This window comes from Anabrus simplex, chromosome 4 (assembly GCF_040414725.1).
Source record: "Anabrus simplex isolate iqAnaSimp1 chromosome 4, ASM4041472v1, whole genome shotgun sequence".
NCBI classification, from domain to species: domain Eukaryota; kingdom Metazoa; phylum Arthropoda; class Insecta; order Orthoptera; family Tettigoniidae; genus Anabrus; species Anabrus simplex.
Genome location: NC_090268.1, coordinates 117,496,228 through 117,506,504, shown reverse-complemented (window position 1 = coordinate 117,506,504; position 10,277 = coordinate 117,496,228). Strand labels below are relative to the sequence as shown.

Below are 10,277 nucleotides of genomic sequence, written 5' to 3'. Positions count from 1 at the left end.
ATCATTGATTAATTTCACTTGACTTTCAGCCGAGCGACATAATTCACCAACAATCATATTCACCACCATCTCGCACAATAATAATAATAAAAACATTTTTTTAAAGCAACATCTTTAGAAGTTCTATTTGTTACGGCTACTTGTCGAACCAAGTAAACTGCTGTTAAACAACTGTACCGAACATTTTAATCATTTCGTAGTTTTCCTTACATTTTTGTGAACAATAAAACAAATTTTTACAGGATACTGTGTGTTAGATGTTATCTTGTTCTGCCATTGACCCTGAAATGACAGTCGGAATTTCATTCTTTGTTTCACAGGAGTCAATTACACGATCGTGTAACAATGGACGTCATACTGCACGCCAGTTCCTGTGGAAGTGATTACTTACTTAAACGAGGGAAAAATACGTGCGCAAGTCTGTATCTAATTATCTTCCCTTTATAAACAGCCGAAAAGAAACAATTGGTATAGTTACTTCCCGAGTTTCTTCAAGAATTGCTACACCATGTCCAGACTGCTGGTGAGTTCCAGAATTTAGACGTATTTGCGAATATTCACAATTCGAGTGGGTTTTATTTAGTTTCAAAGGAGGTGGTGATGTTGAGTATATAATTTTAAAGGGAATTACAGCTAGACAACAATCTCCTAAGGATATCGGGAGAAGAATGAGAAGGGCCAGGATGGAAATGTGGAAATGAAGGACTACTAGTCCTTGCCAACCTAACACCGTCGGGTTCGGAAAGCTAAAGTTGGCCAAGGAAGATCGGATAGTAATGATGAAACGGAGCAGGCTGGCACAAGTGCAAGCAATGCCTGACTCAGCTCGGGGCTCCGTGGTCGCAAGCCATCCTCTCCAATCTGAAAGTTCTTTTTTTAGTCGTCTCTTAGGACTGGTAGATGATGTTTTCTTTCTTTATTTCCACGAACCTACTACGCTGGCGTAACAGGGGGAAAGGGGATACTCCCAAGTGGCGCGTCCCAGGTGGCGGATAAGGGGGTCCTAACCGGCTTGCCGGCGTACTTGAGGGAAATAAAATACCTCTCGCGGACCAAACACACTACCCCCTGCGGGTGGGCGACGCACATATAGAATACACCCGCGGTATCCCCTGCCTGTCGTAAGAGGCAACTAACAGGGGCCCAAGGGGCTCTCAACTTGGGAGTGTGGATTGGTGCCCACGGGACCCTTACCTGAGTCTTGGCATTGCTTCCACTTACTTGTGCCAGGCTCCTCACTTTCGTCTATCCTCTCCGACCTCCCTTGGTCAACTCTTGTTCTCTTCCGACCCCGACGGTATTAGAGGATTCGAGGCATAGGGATTCTTTCATTTTCACGCCCTTCGTGGCCCTTGCCTTTCTTCGTCCGTACTTCATTTTTCGAAGTGACGGATTCCTTCTTTCTTCTTTTTGTTCTTTCGTTATCCCCTGTGGGTGGGGGACGCAGACGAATAATACATCCACGGCATCCTCTGCCTGTCGTGAGAGGCGACTAAAAGGGGTGACTAAGGGATGATTGAATTAGAACCATGAAACTACTTTTGATTCGTACCATCACGTGGGGAACACCATGGGTTGCCTGTACTTGCGAATAGTACCACCATATTAGATACGAAATAGGTTTGTGATTAGTAGCAGAAGAGGGGGTTCTCCTGTGGGTTTCCAGTACCCGTGCGTCGTACCCATGTGAGCAACACCGCGGGTCTGGGCGTTGCCTGTGTTTAGTACCCACTATGTGAGGAACACCACGGGAATACCGGCACCCGTGACTAGTACACCTAGGTGAGGAACCTCGTCGGTTTGCGTTGACTATGAGTGGCGCCATTGTATGAGAAACACCATAAGTCTGAGTTACCTGTACGGAGTACAATACTTGAGAGTAGTACCATCTTGTGTGGAACACCGTGAGTCTTCGCTACTTTTGATTAGTACCCCAACATGACAAACACCATGGTTCTACTTTACTCGCGACATGTACCATTTTGAAGGGCCTTAGACCTTGATTTTTGACCCCTTTAGACATCAAGCAGCCAACGGCCGTAGCCGTGTTGAAACACCGGATCCCGTGAGATCTCCGAAGTTAAGCAACATTGGGCGTGGTCAGGAGTTGGATGAATTGCCACGCGCTGTTGTTGGGGGGTAAGGGAATGGAGGAGCGGAAAGGAACTGGCCACCCTACCGCACGTAAACTCCGGCTCAGGAACACCTCTGCGGAGGTTCGGACCTGCCTTCGGGCAGAATAACCCTTACCTACCTACCTAGACATCAAGCATCCTCGATTCAGGATTGTGCTTAGTGAGTGGTCACTTGGTCAGTCATACTATTATTTATGATATTTTTTGAGTCGAATCCACTGTTTTTTGTTTGCTTGTTTTTGTTTTTTTGTAGGGTTCATGTCCATCCATTCATTCTTCACGACATTTTTTATTTTGGTCAGTGGATGATTTTGAACTTTTTGTCGTCATTTCATTTCGTACCATTAAGGACCGATGACCTCGATGTTAGGCCCCTTCAAGCAACAAGCATCATCATCATCATCATCATCATCATCATCATGAGTTTAAATTAGCAGCTGCATGTCACGAGAGAAAATGAATTCGGCCTTTGAAGCGATGCAATACAGCAGAGGAAGTGGTCACCCTGACCAAGTAACATTCAAATATCTGCAGGCCATCATGCTGGCGGGCTAAGGTTCATAATGAGCTTGATGTGCTATAGAGAGGGGTATAAGGGTATCTTGTACACAATAGTCAATATAAAACTTCAGATGCTTATGGTAAACTTGTTTCCCTACAACAGTGAGATAGGTAATTCTACGTAGGAGTTCCAGAAAGTTCCTAAAATAATTACGATAATATATTGGAAATGAATCAATCTTAAAGGGATTTTTGGTTTCTGGAGTTGCTATTTGCCACAACGCTTTATATCATCATGGGCATTATTCCATCGTCAGTCTGTTCGGTCATGTCTGTCTCTTAGGTCATCAGCCCATAGGCCGACTGGATCTTCAAATAGCACCATCAAAGGTGGAAATCGCAAAAACAGATGGCGGTGCTAAAATGAGGCGTACTAGGAGTGAGGTAGTTTGCCATTGCTTTCCTCACTGGGCCAGAAAGTACTACTAGAGCACGACTGCCCCAATGAGCAACACCTTTCGTAACAATCAGATGCACTGGTCGTGCTCAGAATATCATCACTCGGCGCTGCCCATACCTCAGTAGCTTCCATATTGTCAGAACCATGAATGAAGCTGGGACTTATGTGCAAACTACACTTTGCTCTGGCCTGTGCCGTGAGATGGATGCAAATGTACTGCATCCATCAAGAAACGGCATTATACACCGTTTCGTATTAGGCCTGTTTGAACAGAGCGGTAACTGAATGATAAATATTGTCGTAGTATTCAAAGAAGCATTCTGACAACTAGCCTGGATGGGCAGAAGGAAATAGGGGTATGGTTGCCATGGAAATGTGAGCGGACATTCTACGGTCGCCGTGGAGACATGATTGCTGTCCGCCCGGATTTCCTTGGAGGTGGTGCTGATTACTGTTTTAAGAAAAAGTACCACTAGGCAACCATCTTCTATAGAGTTGCTTGAAGACGCCAAATTTTTCATTTCTCACTTAGAGCTTGTCGCGAATAGTTCTGTGTGAGCGCGAGAGAAAGAAAGGAATGTAGGATTGCGGCAGTGACACTACAGTAGGCCCTCCCTCCTGCGCTGGCTATCAGAACGCTTCTTTTAATATTACGACTTCAGACACGTGATAAGTAACTATGGTCAGCCAATTAAGTCTATGAAGTATTTGAACTTCATTAAAAAATACCCACGAGAGTCAAACAACAATCCTAACGGGACGAGAATCTAAGAAGAAGAGTGAAATTGCCGATAGAGGATATAATGGGATGTGCCGCTTGCCGTTGATGTAACTCGTTGGTGTTCGGCGCCATCTACGACTTAGCCCACCACACTCTTAACTATTAGCACGTGGTTTCAACCGTCATAGGGCGCGGTATGCTTTCATTCTAGTAACATGTGCTTCTCACCTCCCATGAGTTTTTTTTAAATATCTTCACCGAGCTCGATAGCTGCAGTCGCTTAAGTACGGGCAGTATCTTGAATTCGGGAGACAGTGAGTTCGAACCCCACTGTCGTCAGCCCTGAAGATTTTTCCGTATTTTCCCCATTTTCACACAGGCAAATGCAGGGGTTGTACCTTACTTAAGGCCACGGCCACTTCCTTCCCACTCCTGCCCCTTTTCTCTCCCATCGTCGCCATAAGACCTATCTGTGTCGGCTTGACGTAAAAAAACTTGTAAAAAAATCAACTTCTTTTTCTCCTTAACCCTAAGGTTGGTGGGCAACATGCATGTCTTCCAAGAGTTTCCGTTCTTTGGCCAACAGTTTCAAGTGGCAATAGGCGTGCTTGCCTTTAATGTTGTCGATAAATTGCACTCGGGGTCTTCCTTTGGTCCTTCTACCTTCCATTTTCCCTTCAAATAAGATGGGGCACCAGTCAGAATGACGAAGCATGTCGCAAACGAAGCCATTTCTTCTTTTGATCAAGGTTTCAACCAAGGTCTGATTTGCTTTTTTGTTGTTGTTGTTGTTGAGAACCTTCTCTTTTGTGACTCTAGGAGTCGAAAGTATTCTTAATAGTCGACGCCGGTACCATATCTCAAAGGCCTTGAGTTTCATCACTTCCGCTTTCCGCAGGGCATACATTTCTGAGCCATAACTTACAATACTCCATACAAAACTGTTTTCGTACCTCGTTGCAGATGGTCTTAAATGTTAGTAAGAAACTTGTTTTTTTGAGAAAGCTCTCTTCGCCTGTGCAGTCCTGGCGTTTACTTCTCTCGCACATTTTCCCTCAGGTGTTATCAGACTTCCTAGGTACTTGAATTTCTTTACTTGATCTAGTTTTTCTCCATCCATCCGAACATTGGCAATTTGGTAATTTGGTAATTATCCCTTGTTGAGGTCTTGTCTCATTTTTTAGTTTATTGTCAAGCCGCACCTCTCTTTTAGCAGTGCCTTTTCCATTTTCAGTTATCAGTGCTATATAGCAAACTTTAATTCCGTACCCTGAAGGAATAGGGCAGGCCTGCTCAAGAGTAACGCCCTCTCTCAAGCCAAGGATATTTGGGGTGATTTTGAGGTATGGAGAAAGTGAAAGGGGAACCGGCCATGGCCTATAAAAGGATCTGTCCCGCTATTTTCTGAGATTGGGAAAGGACGGAAAACCATTCTCAGGACAGTCGACGGTGCGAACCAACCCATTCCCCTCCCAAATATTAGTCACTGGTGAGCCGAAGCCTGTTCTACTCGATCTTCCTTGAGTCCATTGGCTTGCAGGACGTGCTTTGATTGATGTTAGAGGTTTTATAGACGTTGTAGACCTTAAGAGTCTTCTATACAGGTCTCTACTGTATATTTCAAGTAGACTGATATTAGTCTGTTCACGATATTTGTTTTTAATTGTTTAGTCCATTTGGTCTAAACTAGCGTTTAGGAGATTTTGTTGTGTATTTAGTATGTTACATGGCCCTGAGGGTCACTCAGCCTACACCAGAAATGAGTATCAGGGTTAATTCCTGGGGGCAAGGGCGGCCGGGCGTAGAGCTAACCACTCCACCCCAACACGTGCCGAGTCTTTACCTTCCACTCCCCCAAGGGCCTTCATGTCCTGTACGGAAGTGACTTTGCTTTGCATTTAGTATGCTAGTCTTTATTGATCCATTCGTTCTAGGTGGCCATAGGAGACGAACGTGGTTATATTATTATTATTATTATTATTATTATTATTATTATTATTATTATTGTTACCGTGTTTTGGTGGTAGTTATGCATGAAAGAAGGTGCTGGGTGGTGAAGGGGTCTCAAGCTACTAAAGTGAAATTAATTTTAAAATTTAACAAGGTTATATTTTCTTTTCAAAATTAGGTAACAACAAATTGAACAGGTACTTAGTAGCCGAAACACGATTGACAATTACATTTACATAGGTACCCCATTTGGGGCTTCAAAAAGTCAGAAACATAATTCTTGAGCCATGAGCCCAACCTTACAATGAACACCATACAACAAAGGGGCCGAAAACCCCCAAACATGCCAGAAACACCGGCTTCCAATTACATCCAAAAGCCTCCTTGAGGCAGAAACACAATTTTCAAAAAGGGCAACTTCCCCTTAAAATACAAGCCTATCATAGGCCACTCCGAACTCCACCTTTAAGCCGTCCTCAAAGGACATATACACAGGAGCAAAATACCCAATCTACTGAGGTCTGTTAAATGACAAGAAAGTTAATACATGACCTCTAAAATCACAATTTGAGAGGAGGCGAACTTGCACTCCTAATACACTTTGTCTTTAAGACCTATTTTGGCTCTAAGGCCACTGATGCAAGGGCTAATCCCATACTACAGAGGTGACTTAAGAAACTACTAACTTACATTACTGAAGAATAGGTTGCGAAAAATAAGTTCACCTCAAACAATGTGAGTGGGAGCTCGAGAGGGTTAACACTCTCTATCCCAGTATGTCGCTTTACGAGAGAATAGAAGAAAAGAGAAGTTACATTTTAGGAAAAGGTTACATAGGGGAACGCTTAGAACCTGCCCCGAAAGTTAAACTGCTGAGCTGGCAAAGAAAAAAAAAAATTTTTTAATCGGCCATTACCTTATTGTTGACCGCTGCCGAGGAAAGAGGCGCTTCCCGCCTCCTGCTATGTACTTAATACACTGAAAGATGGAACAGAAGTGGCCCGGAGACCCTAAAATCAGCAGTTTAAATACTCTCGCAGAAAGTTCTAGGCGTTAGGGGAAAGAAAACACCCTCCCACAAAGATTTTATTGGGTAGGACCCCGCAACAGATACAAGTTGGGGAAAGATACACCAGATTGGTCAGAAATTAATTGAAAAAATTCGTGATTGGATACATTCAAAACAAGGGGAAGAAAGGGGTAAATATTGCCAACTTAAACAATGACAGAAAGAAATTTAACAAAGAACAAACTCCTGAAATTAAATTTTCTCCAACAAAATAGTTCTTTGACTCCGCACTAGGGTGCACTATTGTTGATCTTCAGTAGTGTCCTCTAGAAGAGAAAGTTCACACTTCTTAATACAAGCAAGACAAAAGTACGTCGAAAATGACACAGTTCACAAACTCAAAAATTTCCAGGTAGTGACATCTTCTGAGAAATTTGGAAATTAAGACCGTAGATAAAGTTCAGACTTCCTCCAGAAGAGGAGTTTCAACTGGCGCAACTTTTAAATAAACGGTGTGGAGGTGTACCGCCCGGTACAATTATTATTATTGTACGACTCCTTGGCTGAATGGTAAGCACTGAGGCTTTCGATTCAGTGGATCCCGGGTCCATTTCAGGCTGGGTCGGGGATTTTAATCGCGTCTGAATTATTTTGCCTCGGGGACTGGGTATTTGTTTTTGTTCCAACACTCTCTTCTTCATATTCATACAACACACCACACTAAAAACCACCAAGGAAACACACAATAGTGAATACATCCGTCCATACAGAGTTGGCGTCAGGGACGTAGGGGGTTGGGTTTACTGGGGGTTAAAATCTCCCACCTTTGGAATTTTACCAAATAAAATAAACAGAAACTCAGAATAAACAAGTGGAAGTCTACTCAATGAGTTGGTTCTTTTGAACATTCACAAGAGACATAACTACAAAACCAACAGATCTCTGAATGCTTTTTCTGAGAAGCATCTCAAATTGAATTTTAGATTGTAATCTGAACATACCATTCGTTGTAAAACTGTTGACATTGAATATATTGTTCTTGGTCTGTATTTTTATGTAAGATTTTGTAGTGTACTGCACTCTGAATACCAACATAATTCACTTGTACCAGTGTCCTTATAATGACACTCATGCACGCACTATACACGCACAATCACCTTCATTATGTTGTATCATTTTATAACTCTAACTCCCATACGTCCATCCTGGCTACGGTACTGGTTGGCGTCAGGAAGGGCATCCGGCCGTAAAACAAGTCCAAATTCCCATATGCGACCCCATAGGTTTGGAAAAAGCGGCAGAAGAAAGTATTATTATTATTATTATTATTATTATTATTATTATTATTATTATTATTATTATTATTATTATTATCATCAAGTTACTAACATCTCACTCATTAATATACATTTAAATGCTAGATATACTTTGAGACATTTTCTAGTATATAATTAATCCCTCGATTTGTATTAATGTGTAAAGTAAAGAAATCTCAATTTCAGGTTGTGTAAATTTAGATCATATTTTAATCTGAATATAGTCATTACTTTCAGAATGCATTTTAATAAGGTATATTTCACTTTCTCTTTCAGATATTCTATGTCCTACTGTTTGTCACGTATAGCGTCATCGTCGGAGGTTACGCTCTGCCTTGTAAAGGTGGTGGTGGTGGTGGTGGTGGCAAGAAAAGCGGTGGCAAGAAAGGTTGACAACGTCTAGCAGTCTGTGACCCTGGTTCCTACCGAAATAAACTGTACCTCTTGACGAAGATGTTGCTTTGTAATAATATAGCTGCATAAATAAACACTTTGCTAATACAAATACTTGAAAGATGTGTTGTTGTTGTTTTCTTTGTGAAGAGAATTTCATTCATTATCATCAGCCTCAAAATACTATAAAGAATTACTTTATATTAATTTCCAACAAGATTTCATAAATGGATATCTAATATTACAAAGGTGCAAATTTACAAGATATATTTTGCACTGCAATGTGCAAAGAGCCAAGGAACATGGCATATCTTCCCCACTATGGCAGACTAGCGAATGTGCAAATTGTTCATTTTTCAGGAGAGCTAAAAGAAACTTTGACTGCTCACGTAAAATCCATTTTTGTATTTAAAATTGTGTTTATTTGCGGAAAGAATCTTATTTACCATCATGCTTAATGATAGTTTTGCATTTTGTGCTTTTCTTAATTCAACATGGTATTCAACATGCTATGGTCGTTGGCTTGTACTTTTCTTAATTTTTAGGGCAGAAAAAGCAGTTTCGTTACTTTGCCTGCGTGGCTTTATTAAACTTCCCGCTAATGTTAAGTGTAGTAAGGTGCTGATTCTACACTACATTTGTTCTTCTTTTACTCATGTTTAAGGATAGTTTTGCATTTTGTGCTTCACTTAGCTTTTAGAACAGGAAAAGCAGTTTCGTTACTTTGCCTGAGTGAGTTTATTAAACTTCTTGTTGATTATCTGTGTAGTAAGGCGTTCAATCTGCACTAAAACTGTTCCTGCTTTACTAATAATGATCTATTAGGTAGGTATAATTGTACTTAATAAGGCAAATTTTAAGGAAATAAGATATGTCACTAATGTTTTTATTAGAACATTTTTACATTAGGAATTGAAGGCACTTTAAAGTAATAACAAAATAATTAAAGTAAATATTTGACAATTATTGTTCTAATAAAACACACTTTTCCAATCTATTCAAAGTCGGACTCGTCTGAAATGTTTGGCTCAGGTAGAGCATCTCTCGCTGTTGCTGATGAGGGAAGATTTTCATAAAACCCATGGTAAGCCTTTGGGATTTGCAGATCATTGCAAAGTTTTAGAAGATCTTCCGTTTGGTATCAGAAATGGAGATTCTTGAAGAGTAAGGTTTCACTGGTTCAGACTTTGATGGTTAAAAGTGAACATTTTGAAATTCTTTTCCTCATACCCAGTCTTTACGTGAACCGTACATGGTTCATCCTTCGTGAAACGACACCACACCGTTTGTCGGAAAGGCAAATAAGTATTATCATCCTCAGATGTAAAATTAGCCTTCTTTGGGTTGAAATCAGTGAATTTGTTGTGCACAAATGCAGAAACATGTAGGGTGCTGGATTTTTGCTTACATTTCTTATCTGTTGAACCCACCTTCCTGGAGTGTATACTGGGAGTTTTCTGCAGACATAAATATTTTTTGGTGGACGGAGTCCATTCCATCAAACTATGCCACGATTCAAAATAAATATGATCAATCTGCTGAAGTTTTCGGTGTTTTGGTACACATACACACAAAATTAGTGTTCTTTTGCTGTCCTCCACAACTGTCTGGCATCATAATTACTGTCTTCGCGTATTAGGATATTTCATGAGGTGAGCATAAATGCTACTTGAAATTTCCACGCTTCCTCTCTTTCCTTCAGTCTCGTCCCAAATAAAACATTCCACTGAGGAATCACATAAATTGTAAACTGTTAAATTATAAACAGCCAGCTTCCGTACAGAGAAAACAG

General features: G+C 41.2%; 1 long non-coding RNA gene across 1 annotated transcript; it reads left to right on the top strand.

Moving 5' to 3' along the window:
- Positions 1-406: 406 nt before the first annotated feature.
- On the top strand, positions 407-8,597 carry LOC136872477 (uncharacterized). Its single transcript, XR_010859920.2, has 2 exons — positions 407-523; positions 8,369-8,597. It is a non-coding gene; the product is annotated as an uncharacterized lncRNA (long non-coding RNA).
- The last annotated feature ends 1,680 nt before the right edge of the window (positions 8,598-10,277 follow it).